The sequence below is a fragment of the Nansenia antarctica genome (assembly GCF_963989245.1).
Source record: "Nansenia antarctica genome assembly, chromosome: 14".
Taxonomy (NCBI): Eukaryota; Metazoa; Chordata; class Actinopteri; order Argentiniformes; family Microstomatidae; genus Nansenia; species Nansenia antarctica.
In genome coordinates, this window is record NC_137684.1 from 14,016,488 (window position 1) to 14,032,078 (window position 15,591).

Below are 15,591 nucleotides of genomic sequence, written 5' to 3' on the forward strand. Positions count from 1 at the left end.
CACTAGCTGTGTCCACACAGTAGCTGTGTCCATACCCTAGTTGTGTCCATACACTAGCTGTGTCCATACAGTAGCTGTGTCCATACACTAGTTGTGTCCATACAGTAGCTGTGTCCATACACTAGCTGTGTCCATACACTAGCTGTGTCCACGACTCCACACAGTAGCTGTGTCCATACACTAGTTGTGTCCATACACTAGCTGTGTCCATACAGTGGCTGTGTCCATACACTAGTTGTGTCCATACAGTAGCTGTGTCCATACACTAGTTGTGTCCATACAGTAGCTGTGTCCATACACTAGCTGTGTCCATACAGTAGCTGTGTCCATACACTAGTTGTGTCCATACAGTAGCTGTGTCCATACACTAGCTATACAGTAGCTGTGTCCATACACTAGCTGTGTCCATACACTAGCTGGTCCATACAGTAGCTGTGTCCATACACTAGCTGTGTCCATACAGTAGCTGGTCCATACAGTAGCTGTGTCCATACACTAGCTGTGTCCATACAGTAGCTGTGTCCATACACTAGCTGTGTCCATACAGTAGCTGTGTCCATACACTAGCTGTGTCCATACACTAGCTGTGTCCATACACTATCTGGTCCATACAGTAGCTGTGTCCATACACTAGCTGTGTCCATACAGTAGCTGTGTCCATACAGTAGCTGTGTCCATACAATAGCTGTGTCCATACACTAGCTGTGTCCATACAGTAGCTGTGTCCATACACTAGCTGGTCCATACAGTAGCTGGTCCATACAGAGTAGCTGTGTCCATACAGTAGCTGGTCCATACAGTAGCTGTGTCCACAGGTAAGGGTCACCGGATCCTTCAATCGATCCAGACAAATCGGGCATCTGAATTGGTCCTCCTCTCCAAACATTTTAGCTGCTCCCATTTTGCCAACAGTCTATACACAAAGTAGGAATTCTATCAATTTTGAGTTTTGAACAAGATTAAATGTAGAGCTGAGATCGACGCAAATGTGCCTCAACATTGAATGTGTGGTCGTTCTGGTTGAACTGGTACGACAGTCAGTGGCTGCAGTGCAGTGTTCTTCGTCAATATAGTGTGGAACAGTCACAGACTTGGGACCTAACACACAGTGCCCCTAGCATGGCACAATGCAGCAGTCCCTCAGCCGCTTCTCCGGGGTTAAAAGAGTAGGCACTATTTTACCCTCTACCTGTTGAATAGAATACTGCAAGTAATACATCTTTTGAATTACTTATATTCAGTACTCAAGTTGTAAAAGAAAATCAGGGGGGATGGTGGATTTTATCATATGGGGACAATTTTCGCATCCCCACAGTGTCAGTGACTTCAGTGTCAGTGACTTGGTAAAAATGTAATTGCCTGTGTGCGTGCCCCCTCCTGCATATCACGTAGACTACACCACTGGTTTAAGTTGACTCTCACAATAAGTTGTGTATCATAGCCCACACCCTGTATTTTTGTATTTTTGTATACTACCACTACGGTATATACGACATATTTATCATATATGTATAATATGTATCATAGCCTGTAAAATTGCACATTGTATATAATCTCAATGTATATATACCACTGCACATATACATCCAGTCACCATTGTATGTCATTGCACATCACGCTACCATTTGCACTTTACTGTATAGATGCTGTAAATACTGCTACTTATCACTGCAATATAATTGCTATTTGTTGCACTTCTGGTTAGATGCACAATAATTTCGTTGCATTTTCTTGTAGCATACTATGTAATGACAATAAAGTGAATGTAATCTAATCTAATCTGTCTGCCCTGGGGGCAGCTGTACACATGCTTCTGATCATTTTGATCCCAGCAGTCCTTAATACAGCCCATACAGTAGCTGTGTCCACAGGCGGTGGTCACCGGATCCTTCTATAGATCCAGACAAATCGGGCAGCTGAATTGGTCCTTCTCTACAGACATGTTAGTTGGTAAACTGGACTGTACACAACATATTTGTACTACCATTGTACTAACACAACACTTCTAGTAATCAATTGAATTTCAACCATGAAACAAAGAATTATTGACCCTTTACTGTGTCCTCCAGTCACAGTGGCAATAATTGTTCATATGACTGATGGTTGAAACTCAGTTGATTCTAGTGTTGTCTAGTACAGTGGTAGTGGAAATCATGTTTAGCCTTGGAAATTATATTGAGTACAGTCCATTATGTGTCCGCTATACAGTACAGCAAGGTTAATTATGATATTACGAACCCTTAAAAACACATATTTCTGACAACTTGCAGCCAGGAGCCAGAAGCAGACTGAAGCCAGAGAAAGGCATAGTGAGTGGAAGATGTCTACCCCATACCTTTTCAACCAAGACAGTGTCACGCGCTTCGAAAAGAGAAAAGCCTGTTTTACCTTCAGTGAGGTCCATATACTTTTGGATGAAGTCAGGAAGAACCGCCACATTGTTGTGGGTATGTACCCTTATTCCACGTAGCCCTCTGTGCCATACTGACACTTGACTTATTATGTCTTGCACTAAGATCCATCCCTATTTGTATCTGTCACGATCTTTGGGGGGGGGGGGGTGTAACCAAACAAAAGAAGCATTATTATCTGATCTGCGAAACCACAGGGATGAGGAGGTCTTTGGCCTTGTTTGTTGTAGCCAAATTTAAACACATTGAATGGTGACAGAATGGTAACCAAAGCCTTTCCACACCAGCTATATTTGGATTTGGCTTGTGACTGGCTGTAACGTGAAACACTAACACATGATTAAATGCAAACACAGGTGACATATGGCACGCTTTTAAATGTCAGGTGGATGCGAGGTCCCCAGATCTGATATGTTTGATTTAAAGTCAAACAAAAATTACGATCACTGTTTGGTTGTCATTCTAGGCTCATGCAAGTGTTATGTCAGAATTGAGCCAAGTCGATCGATAACAAATTGAATGTGTTGGATATGCACTGTGCCACTTGTGGTATTGGATATATATTATTGCCACCTGAACCAGGCAGTTTCGTATGTGTCTCTGTAATTTCCACAGGCAAGTTTAACTGCGGCGTGCCGACAGACATCAAGAAGCGCAAGTGGGCCGAGATCACCGCCCGTGTGAATGCGAGTGGCAGCGTGAGGTCATCGAGATCATCAAGAAGTGGTCTAACCTCAAGTGTGCCACTAAGCGGAAGGTGGCGGCCATGCGGTCTGGGGTGCCGGCCTACAAGGGGGTCCAGCGGCTGTCACGGGACCTCAGCCCCACAGTGAACATTGTGCCCACTAGGAGACGACGATGAAGGGCCGGAGGACGAGGAGGAGGAAGAAGAGGAAGAGGAGGACATGGCTGGAATCCATGGCTCCCCCAATGGAGGGATGGACATGGCCTCAATGCCACCACCGCCCCCACATTCCATGGGCATGCCCATTCCCATGGGGATGCCTATACCTGGCCCTGGACAGATGCCCCCGCTCCCGTCGCAACACAAAGATGACCATTCAATGCTAATTCATTCAAACTATAGTGGCACATCTCGTGAGTTCTTTGAAGTGCTTTGAAATGGACAACTCTGGGTTTAAATAAAAATACTGTCAGTTGTAGTAAATCTTTACTTGTCTGGTTTTATGTCTGGTTTAATTGTATCTATTTATTGCAGGAGATTCGTCACAGCTGTCTTATGAAATGCAGTATGAAATACCCACTACTGAAGGTAAGGACATAAAAAATGTTTTTGTACGTAACTAATTCAATGTGAAAGGGTGAAGGAACGTAATATACACAAAGTGACCACTATACCTCCTCTTTCTTAAGACACTGAACCCCAGTTTGTAGCCTCGGACGATGACCACGGGGATGACCTGCTCCCCCCTTCTCAGCAGTCGTCCAGCCTCATAGAGAATCACCAGGGAAGCAGCAGTGTTCATCGCCCTTCCATGGGCATCCACCACCCGCCCTCTCCACCCTGCTCTGGTCCTCCCCCTCCTCTGGTCCTCCCCCTCCTCCGGTGAACCAGCACGCTCAGAATGCACGGGACAGTATGCTGCAGAGTGCTTCTCTGAGCGTGCAGGAGCAGCACGCCACCAACGTGCTGATGGAGACGGTGTCGCGCTCCCTGGAGCTCCTGTCTGAGTCGGTGCAGCAGCTGGCCGAGACGCAGCAGGAGTTTGTGCGTGAGTCCCTGCAGCTCCAGAGAGAGACTGTGAACGTGCTCAGAGACTTTGCCAGCGGAGCCCTGAACCTCATGCACGACAAGCTCAATGGACGACCGGCGCTATAGCAACAGAGGGGGGCTGAAGTGACGGTGTAACAGGCAGCCGAAGTCAAGATGGTGCCTAGTATCAGAGGTCTCCTTTAGGACAAATGCATTTAGTGATGTGAATTAAGGTTGTCAATGCTTTGATCGAAAATGTACCTTAGTATAACGTGATTGAATGACGGTTGCCTCTACAACGTGTTTGAAGATTGTAACTTATAGTTACATCGCCTCACTAATTGTGTTTGTCATAATCAGGCTACATCAGATACCAAGCACGATCTTGACTTGTCACCTCCAAAGACTTATCTGCCCCCCCCCTCCCCCTGGTGCTGGACTTCTATAATCCTTTGACACTGGGCACAAGATTGACGCTTGGTCAGTACTTTAGGTATTTCCAGGGGTTTGTGTTCTGAATTACTGTATGTAGGGGTCATCTTCCTGTCACCCTAACCAGTCCAAATAATAACTGTCACATAGGAAAACTAATAATTGGATTTTACCATTTCTAGAAAGACTTATGCGTGCAAAACGTATGCATCCATTTGTTTCGTCTGATCTCAGATGGTTAATGGGGTATAGTTGGTGACAGAGCAGCTTAAATTTTAAGGCACTTTGCCAGTTCAGTTTTGTTCTTTTAAGTGGCTTGTTGTATCATGTGAAAATATGATAAACCTGTTTCTGAGAGTTTTTTATTCAAAAAGACATTTTAAGTTAACTCTTGTATTAACTGTCCCGGTGTACTAATGTAAGGAGATTTCGGAGATGGTGTGGTACATGTAAATAAATTACATTGATTACCTTTGGGGATTTAGGTCCTAAGCTTGGGCAAGATATACTTTTCCCTTCTAATGCAATACTTCAAACTAAATCTTCAGACTTTTCTGTTTTTATTTTGCACATTATTGAACATGAATGTGAAACCAAACAGAACTTCAAACTAAAGAACATTAAGCATGCAGTAATGCTGAAATTAGGCACAAATCACGAATTCAAACTCCTCTTTGAAACAAAACTACGCTCCCATGGGACTCAGTGGCTGAAGCTGTCGACCAGGTGTTTGGAGTCCCAGGGCCCTGCGCCATTGGAGAGGAACTGGTGGTTGACAACCCTCCTTCTCTCTCTCATAGATTGACAAAACCAAAGATGAGATGACAAGGACATGAAAATGGACATTTATGAAATGTTTGTTCTTGAAGAAGTTCCTGAAGCATGTAATGTCCACTGCACTTTAACTTTTGTTAATGTTTAATGTTTTTAACATTTGTGATATTTGAATGTTCCTGACAAAGCTTGTAACATACCATGCGTTTCGCGTTTTAAAACTGTTTAGTTCTGTGATATTTGAATGAATTGAAGAATATTTTTGACTTGACCACTTGAAAAGATTGTAATAAAAACGTTGTTCAGTTTTCTTTCGTCTGAACTGTATTGTGTACATTTCAAATAGACTTTTAACTGCCTGCAGTTTTCTCATCATTTGGGGCGACCATCTGTCATGTGGGGTAACCAACGATTGGCAATAACTGTACTAAATTCAAAATAGAATATCCATCAGTTTTGGCTCAAATATTAATCAACTGTATACCATGCTTAAGTGGATATTATCTGTACACATTTTAAATCAGTTTTATGGGTTTTAGAGCGAAAATTGGTATTGTAACTGCATTACAAGGGAGACACTGCCATTATAGAATAAACTTGTCAAATCGTGGTTCACAAAAAATGAAAGGGCACACAAGCCTGTCTTTCTTAAACTGTTTATTTAATTACTGATACTTGTTAAAATATTAGTAATGTTGAGGAAATATATTAATTTTTAGATAAATTACGGTCGCCCCAAATGACTTTTTGTAAGGCTGTGTCCTATTAATTCAACTTTAAAAACACTAAAATCTCTTAATTTTGAGTTTTTGCATAAATGTATATGTACACTACATTCCAAATGTTTGAACAATGGCCAAATATATCCTTATTTTTAGTATTTAAAAATTGGCCTGTTCAAAAGTCTTATCCGTCAATGACCCATGTGTACTATAGGCTAATCAGTTGGCTTGTGCCCAAACCCTAGAGAAAAGCACCTGACGTTGATCACAGTATATTAAAATACACTGCATGGAAAATACAGCTGAGAGCTCAGAACAAAACAGTGAGGAAGACGTAATACCTGCATGAGTCTATAGAGTTCCGGACGTCACGTGACTTGAGTCACGAAACTTTGTTTACGGCGCCGTTACATGTGGCCTAATCTCACCCAGAGTTATAGTACTTCGAATCGCTTCACCTAGCAAACAGTATAAGTAAGTGAAGCAAACAGTATGCCTATCACCTACATATTTATTATGATCAAGCAGCAGAAATGTGTAGTCCATCATCTGTCATCACCTTTCAAAAGTAATTGCGGACAATAGCATCTGGCATTGCACCACCACTCAGTCTCTCATTTAGAGGGAAACCCATAGGTGGGCCTAGATCATCAGCAGGTGCAAGGGGCTTTGGGGGATCATGGATGTCAGAGAGGGGGACTCTGGGATGGACAGCGATATTATGTAGCACAATACAAGCCAGTGTTATGAATGAATGAATGAATGAATGGTCTTTATTGTCATTGATATAGTACAGGTACCAAACAACGAAATTTGGGAGGGGGGGCTCCCCTGGTGCTAGGAAAAAAACTAAAAACAAGAAGGGAAAAGAGCTGGTTTACATAAATAAAGGCTATGTACACTATCCACTATACTATACTATACAAATAAAACACTGTGCTGTACTCTATGCTATGCTATACCTATTCTAACATTTCCTATCTCTGAACCTTATGTACCCGAGGGTTGTCATATTGCACATAGTGTTATTGCACATTCATTTAAAGTGTCGCAGTTTGCAGGTTTGAAATGTTCACAGTTGTGTTTCAGTATTGCACTTGATTTCAATCTAGTAGCTGCCATCAAATTGTCTAGATTGTCCAGGGCCTAGAACCTAGGTCTTTGCTGTGTTCTTTATGCGGCAGGGTCGTTGGGGTTCCACTCTCAGATAGTTGAGGCATAACACCTCTTCATTACTCCATTATGATTTTATGTCCTTTATGTATTTTAACATATCATTAGACATTATAGATGTCTCTGCAATGTGGTCTCTTGTCTTCCTTGTATTATTTTTCATATCCACTAGATGGAGATCGGTAGGATTAAAGTACTGATATTCAGGATCTAGTAATCTTGAAAAGTCTGAATCTGGATCAACGTGATCCTATCCTGAATTGCTTTGAAATACTGGGACAAAACCTGGCCATGATTATGGTCTGGGGGATCTATTGGGAGATATACCCACACAGTTACAAAGTGAATGTCATGAATCAATGATTGATGGTAGTACATGTGTAAATCCAGCAGATGGAGCCACTGAGCTGGAGAGACAACACATTGTGAAGATGATGGAGGGCACAGATTAGATTAGATTAGATTCAACTTTATTGTCATTGCAGAGTACAAGTACATATTCTACAATAAAAAAAATCAAGAAAAGTTACAAAAACAATATGTTCATGTATAAAATGTTTAAAATCATAGTCATGAAGCCTCTTCACATTCTTTCAGATATCCAGCCTAGAAAGAGGTTCAATTTCAGAACGTGGGTGAACAGTACAATCCCCAACAGGAATCGCCGATTTTGTTCGTTTAACATTCATGGCCTTCATAGAAATGTCCCTGTAAGAAGGAGAGTTTAAACAACATGCAATTCATGCATTTCAAGAAGAAGTTGATGGAGCTGTATAGTACGTCGTCCACTAGGGTTTGGTAGTGTGACGGTCGGTATTATTACCGCCGCCTTGTAGGGGTTACAAAGTACTTAGTCTGGGGAGGACTGAGTGGGACAGGATCTAGGTCCCCCACACCCAATACCTATGGCCTCAATGTTCAGGTGAGTGAGCAAGTTGTTTACTGTTTAGTAGCTTGGGCTAACGTCAACCTCTTAGACGGGGTAAAGTGGGCTTTAGTAGGTGGCCGTGAAAAGTGTGTGCCGTGTGTGCGAGGTAAGTGCCGAACTGACCTGACACCACCCCCTACTTTACCTAGGTCTAGCTAAACAAACAGGTGAGACGCCCCTACCCCCAGGTAAGTAAATGAAATGGGAAATTACAGCTGTTATTCCCTTCAAATGTTTACTCAAGAATAAACACAGAGCTTTTATTAAAAAATAAAATTATCCAAACACAAAACGGTTAACATTTGGGTCAAGAAATTCAATATGGTATGGTTTCATTAATACACTGGTCACTAGCAAGAAATCACATGAAAGGCAAATCAATGCATACAATACATCTGTTCTAATTCACCATCCAACCCTGAATGCTTGAAATTTACACTTAATAAACCATACCCTTTAAATGTAACATTATCAACTTAACTGAATGCAGATAAACTCAAAACAGGCATTTCACTCTTACTTTAACATTGACATTTAACAACATATCAGTCTGAATGAGCAGTCCTTTTCTTCCAGTGTGGGTTTGTGTATGCGTGTGAGTGTGTGCGTGTTCTGCAGGTGTTAGTTACCAGCGCCGTTGCTGTACAGTTCAGTTCAGTTCAGTGGGCGTTGTTAACAGTTGTGTGTGTGCACTTCCAGTGCGCGGTGTGTGTGTGTGTGTGCGCGTGCGAGCGTTAGTCCGTTCAGTTCACAGTTCTGTTCGTCTGCGCACGGTATGCGTGGTTGGTCAGTGTTAATGGCAAGGTGTGGTGCAGAGATTACCCATACAGCAGAGATCGCACGTCAAGGATGTCTGATGGCTGGCAGGGCAAACTTCGAGAAACCTCGCTGAACTCACGCCTCACTGGCGCACGCTTCTCCTCTGTGCAGGGCAACGAACACCAACAACGAGTAGCTCCTTTTCCCTCGCAGTTCACATACGGGGTGGGGGAGGGGTGAGCATAACTTTTAGCCATGTAGCTCCAGCTAATAGCAAACGTCAATTTCTTCTTCTTCTTCTTCTTTTTTTCAATTGGCGGTTGACAACCACATGGTGTATTACCGCCACCGCTGGACTGGAGTGTGGCACAGGACTTGCTTCTTAACTTAACTTCTTTTTAAAAGCCCTGTTTCCCTTAAAAAGAAAAACAACAACTTTAAAATCTTCCCTTCCCTTCTCTGTAAAATATATTTCATCTTATTTTCCTCCACCTGAGCAATAAACCTACGCCTTTCGTTATGATACTTTTGGCAGTGTATTAAAACATGTTCCACTGTACGTTGCTCGTTCCCACTAACTGTTCACCTTTCAAGCACTCCTGCGCGTTCATGTGAGCTCGTCTTAAAGGCGCCGCATATATTTGTACCCGCTACATTAGCAAAGCAAAGGTGCAGCTGATCATAAAGAACTCTCCAGCTATTCTTTGAGGATGACTGTCTTTCTTCTGTTTACACGGCCATGTTGACCCCCTTCAGAGATCAATAATAATGATCAATTAATAAGATCCAGGTGCTACATGTCTGAACGAATACAACTTTAAGTAATAAGATACAAACAGAATACAATTACGGAAAGAATGTCCTTTAAAACAAAGTAACAATTGGAGTCGTAACAATAAGAGAAGCACCTTGGTAAATGGACTGACTTATATAGCGTCGTATTCCAAAGCACTTTACAACAGCCTCTCATTCACCCATTCACACACACATTCACACACACATTCACACACGGCTGAAAGCTGGGTCGGTGTGCTCATTGGGAGCAGTTTGGGGTTCTGTGTCTTGCCCACGGACACCTCGACATGAAGCCAGCCGGGTTTCTAGCCAATGATCTGCCGACCTTGCGATCATTAGACAGCGGCTGTACCTATTGCGCCACAGCCGCCCCATGTTCATACCAGAGACGACACAGAGCATAGTCAACCAGCAGGATGATGATGTAGGACCCAGCACGCAGACAGAGGGAGAGGGGGGACTGTGAGGAGGACTCTGGAAGGGAGAAGGACAATATCAACATACAAACATGATCAACATACAAACATGATCAACATACAAACATGATCAACATATAGACATTATCAACATATAGACATTATCACGATAGAAAAAAAGTGAAGAGGCTCCTATTGACATGCAAATCAAGCCTCACAATAAAGCAACATTTTAATTCTACGTCATTTTCAACTAAAACATTTAAAATTAATTAATTAAAATTAACTACAGAACTGTTCATCACGGTGAGCACAAGAGGTTTGAAGATGTTACGTGCGCAGGGATATTATTGTTCAACTGCTATCATGCAGTGCTAATTTTCTGTCAAGAAGTTAGGTTTATTATCATCATACACTGTACGTGTAAAACCATCTTAATGTTACTCACCTCCTTCATCTTGAACAGTTGTGTCTGTTGTGATGTCACTGGATGCTGGTAAGGAACTGGTGGCTTCATTAGAACTGGAAACTGAAATAAATGATCAAGATGTACAGTAGAAGAACTTATACTTTTATTGATCCCTGAGCGGAAACTATATTTTTGCACACACCCCCCCCCCCCCCCCGACCCAGAGACAGCAACACACACACAGCACACTCCAAGACAGACAAACAGAGCTCTGAGCTCTGGGCACAGGGTCAACCCCCGTCAGGTACCCCTGGAGCAGTTAAGTGCCTTGCTCAAGGGCACAACAGCAGTGGTAGTAGGATACCTTAGATATGATGCCAGCAACCCTCCAGTCACCAGTTCACATCCGGCTCCCTCCTGAGCTGGGGCTCAAATCAGCAACCTACCAATTGCTGGCCGGCCTCTCTAACCTCCAGGCTCCCTGCCTCCCCAGTAGTACTGTATGTGCATTACTTAGATATCAGCGTTGAAAGATAGTTTAAGCCATATGGTAGACTGTCATGTTAGATCACATAGAAAGTAATGGGACTGCAACTCACCATTGTCTAGGATGATTCTGTGGGGTTCACTGGATCGTGATCTAACCGGTTCTTCACCCTGCATCGCCAGCTCCACAGCACAAGTGATGAGCGCTGCAGTGCTGCTGATTTTCCTAATTTCCTCTCTGGTCACTCTCACCACACAAACCTTGTCTTTGTAGCGTTGTGTCTTAAAGAGGGTTTCACCATTATTCAGGTAAAAGTAACACAAGGTGCCAAGCTTGGCCTCACACCGAAGGGTGTAGTAATCTGTCCCCGTCTCCACATGGATCTTCGGCTCTCCAATCAGATCTGTTGGTGTTTGATTTGACAGTGTTTCATATTGTCTATTATCAAGATACAAGTGAAACAAGTGTTCTCTGGCCAGCACAAAGTGAACAAGAGCAGCTGTGGAGTGAAACCACCACCTACCACCACCTACCACCACCTACTTGAAGTCTTTGACGTTCACTACGTAGTGAGGTTTGAAAGTTTCCTTGTATCTCCTTGTGAATAGCACAGCTGAGATCTACTTCATTCTTGTTCCATGTTTTGAAATCTTTCCAAAACAATATGAATTGACAAGCACCACCGCTAATAAGTATCGTCTTAAACTGGATGAGGTTCTGGTCCTTGTAGAAATGGCATGCTGTGCCTTTTATGGACTCACAGCTTATAGCAACAGGCGTAGCTACATTGATGTACGGAGTGGATAATGACATTTTCGGGGTAGGGACATCATCTGTGTGGAGTTACAGAGATAACCTATTAAAAATGTAATTGTACATCGTAGAATAGCCTTGATTCAGATGTTATTCAAAGCCTATTGAAATATCACTGTACTGACTCCCTTCGTGCAATGAAAGTAGACAATATTCAATAGTAATTTAAATGAAAAACGTGATCAGAAATTGGTGGTACTTTAAACCAGTTGTAGAAAGTGATGTATGTTTGTATCAATATTGTAGACTAAAGGCAGTCATCAGTAACAGTCTTATTACATACCTGCACCATGTCCTTCATGTACTGCGACACCAGTAAAAACTGTAAAACAAAAAGCATGTGCATTTCATGGTGGTTCAGGTCAATTAGATTAAAAGTACATTTGTTATATGAAAAGACAGTTACTTACAAATAAGCAGAACATAAGATGGAGACATATTTTCCCTTTTCTGTTGTCGATGAAGAAGTGAGTGATTTGAGGAGACCGATCCGTGTACAGGACATCAAATGATCCAGAGAGGATGTGGAAACGGGTCACAAGTGACGGGAAATACAATGACTCCGTTTTCACCACCGCAGATGATTTAGTTACAGAGTGTAATATCTGTAGGCCAACCTGTAGGGGATGTGGGGTTTGTCTTTAGATGCTGTGATGAAGTGGGTTGGTGAGGGGGAGGAGTTTTCTAATTTAGACTTTGTTGAAATAAAGCAATACTTTTGAAAAGTGTGAAATATTACTAATATGCTTCCTCTTTCCAACACTTAAAGAAGACACTGTATCCTACTAAATTAGAATGACAAATTCCTTTCACCTGTCACCCCTAGACACTGAATACTTCTTTAGCTTTACATGTCCTGCTTACCGATGTATAGTTTGACATTTCTTGGCTGGCCACAGGTGACAGGTCAAACGTTTATAAATGTCACTTCCTCAAATATCAGTTTAAAATAAATAGTAAAATGACCATTAATGTCAGTATGTGGACAGAGACCAACAAAGATATGCATGTCTGATAGCAAAATCTTCAATTTGGTTTTCCAGTGCAATCATGTGACACACACACACACTTTTTATTAGAACAGTTTAGTCCCACCATGTTTGTAACCTTTGTAACTGTGTGGGTATATCTCCCAATAGATCCCCCAGACCATAATCATTTGGGCCCAGTAGTTCAACACTTTTAATCCCTATCTGATCAGATCAGATTTGGATTTTGGGTAGTTCAAAACCAAAAAACAGGATTAGGATCATTTTGATATCCGATCAGTTCAGGAAATCAAATCCAAGCTTTAATCTGGATCAAATCTTCAAAACGTCACAACATGTTTAACAGTGGCCTGCCTGAAAAGGAAGCTAGGGGAAAAATCCCCTGCAGAGAGAAAATGAGCACAGTGCAAATGAACATCTACGTCCACGTCTATGAGGAATAATGCCTAGTCCGAACCTGTCAGGTACTCAAAGCAATGTGGATCATGCAGCATGCCCTGCACTTCAACATACACAGTGCTAGCTTGTCATTGACATTCATTTATTGAGTTATAGTTTGTATTCTTGCCTTGGTGAGGGAAGGTGATGGAGGCCCATCAGTTGTTGTGTCTCTGAGATAAAGGATACAAACCGTTTCCACACTTGTGTTGAATAACAGAAGATTAATGGAGGGGAAAGACATGAGTGTGAGAGGACCCAAAAAAGAGAACAGATAAACGTAAACCAGTAACTTATGTTACCGGATGAAACAACTTGCGATTTGAAAGTACCAGTAGGCTACCAGAAACAATGTTGTATGCACATATTTTGCTACCAGGGTTGCCAGACGAAATGGACAATTTCCAGCCCAACCAGTCTAAAAGCTGCCAGATTCACCCGTCCAGTGTGACCAAAAGTAGCCCAATCTGGCAACACTGCTTGCTCTTACATGCAGCTCGCGTGAACACAGGTTCTTCCATCAGCGCTCCCCTCCCACTTCGATTGCAGACTCAAGTGAACACGCGTGCAGAAAGATGCCACGAAACTCTTGTCCGGTAGCTTTCTTTCAAAGAATTTCAAAAATAAAATTTCGTAAAACAATTATTGTTATTTCTCGGCGTGAGAAATTTGAGATGTGGCGTGAGAGCGTGTGAACTGGTTGATATGCGTGTCTCACGGCCAAAGCGTGAGACTTGGCAGCTCTGGTCTAACACCTTGACAAGTGGGCTGCATCACCACATCAAACCTTCCATACTTGAAAAACCTTCTCTAGTGGAAGTGGAAAGTGTTTTTATTAGATGTCACTTCTATTGTTACATGCAGAGCACGGTGCCAGAGATGTGTTGGAGGCCTGTTGGGTTGTGTCTGTGGGGCGTTCTATTTCTATGACTGTTGGTGTGATCGGCCCATAGCTACAGTGTGGTTGTCTTGTGTCTCATCTCTTTTGATAGAAAAGCGTGAGTGTGTGTTTGTGTGCGTGAGTGTTTGTGTGTGTGTCCATGTGTGCGTGTGTGTATGCGTGTGCGCGCGTGTGTGTGTATGCGGTTGATTCTACCTTCTGAACAGGCTCGGCAGACACAAGGCCCAGCTGCAGCCTAGTGCAGATACACACGTTGTCACCGAGCACCACTAGTTTAGAGACGGTACTGTGTTTCAGATCAAAACACTGACGCCACAACCTAGTGGTTACATCCCCCCCTCCCCTCCTCAACTCCCCATCCCCCAAACATGGCTTAATACCAGTGTATCGGATAGCATTGCTGCACTAACAGGACGGAGCCTTTTCATGGCAGACAGGACAATGGAGCTGTATAAACCATACTGTACATAGCTACGTTAACTGTACATAGCTACGTTAACTGTACATAGCTACATTAACTGTACATAGCTACGTTAACTGTACATAGCTACATTAACTGTACATAGCTACGTTAACTGTACATAGCTACATTAACTGTACATAGCTACATTAACTGTACATAGCTACGTTAACTGTACATAGCTACATTAACTGTACATAGCTACATTAACTCTACATAGCTACGTTAACTGTACATAGCTACGTTAACTGTACATAGCTACATTAACTGTACATAGCTACATTAACTCTACATAGCTACGTTAACTGTACATAGCTACGTTAACTGTACATAGCTATGTTAACTGTACATAGCTACATTAACTGTACATACCGTGCCTTGCAAAAGTATTCACCCCCCTTGGCTTTTTACCTATTTTATTACATTACAACCTGTAATTTAAAAAAAAATAAAATATTTTATGAATCTGCACAAAATAGTGTTCGTTTTTAAATGAAATGAGAAATATATATATAAAAAAAGAATTTAAAATAAAGAACTGAAAATTGGCATGTGCATATGTATTCACCCCCTTTGTTATGAAGCCCCTAAAAACTTCTGGTGCAACCAATTACCTTCAGAAGTCACATAATTAGTGAAATGAAGTCCACTTGTATGCAATCTAAGTGTCACATTCTGTCAGTATATACACTGCGTTCCAAATTATTATGCAAATGCTATTTTTCTCAGATTTTCCTAAATAGTCGATGCAAATGACAATCAGTATAATTTTCAAGTCATCAACCGTTAGAGTATAATTCAAATTGTATTGAACAAACCTCCCAATGATGACAGTATTTTTTTTTTAAATAAAAAACTCAAAATGCACTGTTCCAAATTATTATGCACAACAGAGTTTCAAAACATTTTATAGGTTGTAAAGAACTAAAAATGGTAATTTGATGAATTTAGGGTTAGGAGGTCATATTAG

General features: G+C 41.9%; 1 pseudogene across 1 annotated transcript; it reads left to right on the forward strand.

Annotated features, from left to right (window-relative positions):
• Positions 1–2,320: 2,320 nt before the first annotated feature.
• On the forward strand, positions 2,321–4,251 carry LOC308169869 (annotated as a pseudogene). Its single transcript has 3 exons — positions 2,321–2,447; positions 3,027–3,509; positions 3,854–4,251. The product of its transcript is annotated as an uncharacterized misc_RNA (transcript).
• The last annotated feature ends 11,340 nt before the right edge of the window (positions 4,252–15,591 follow it).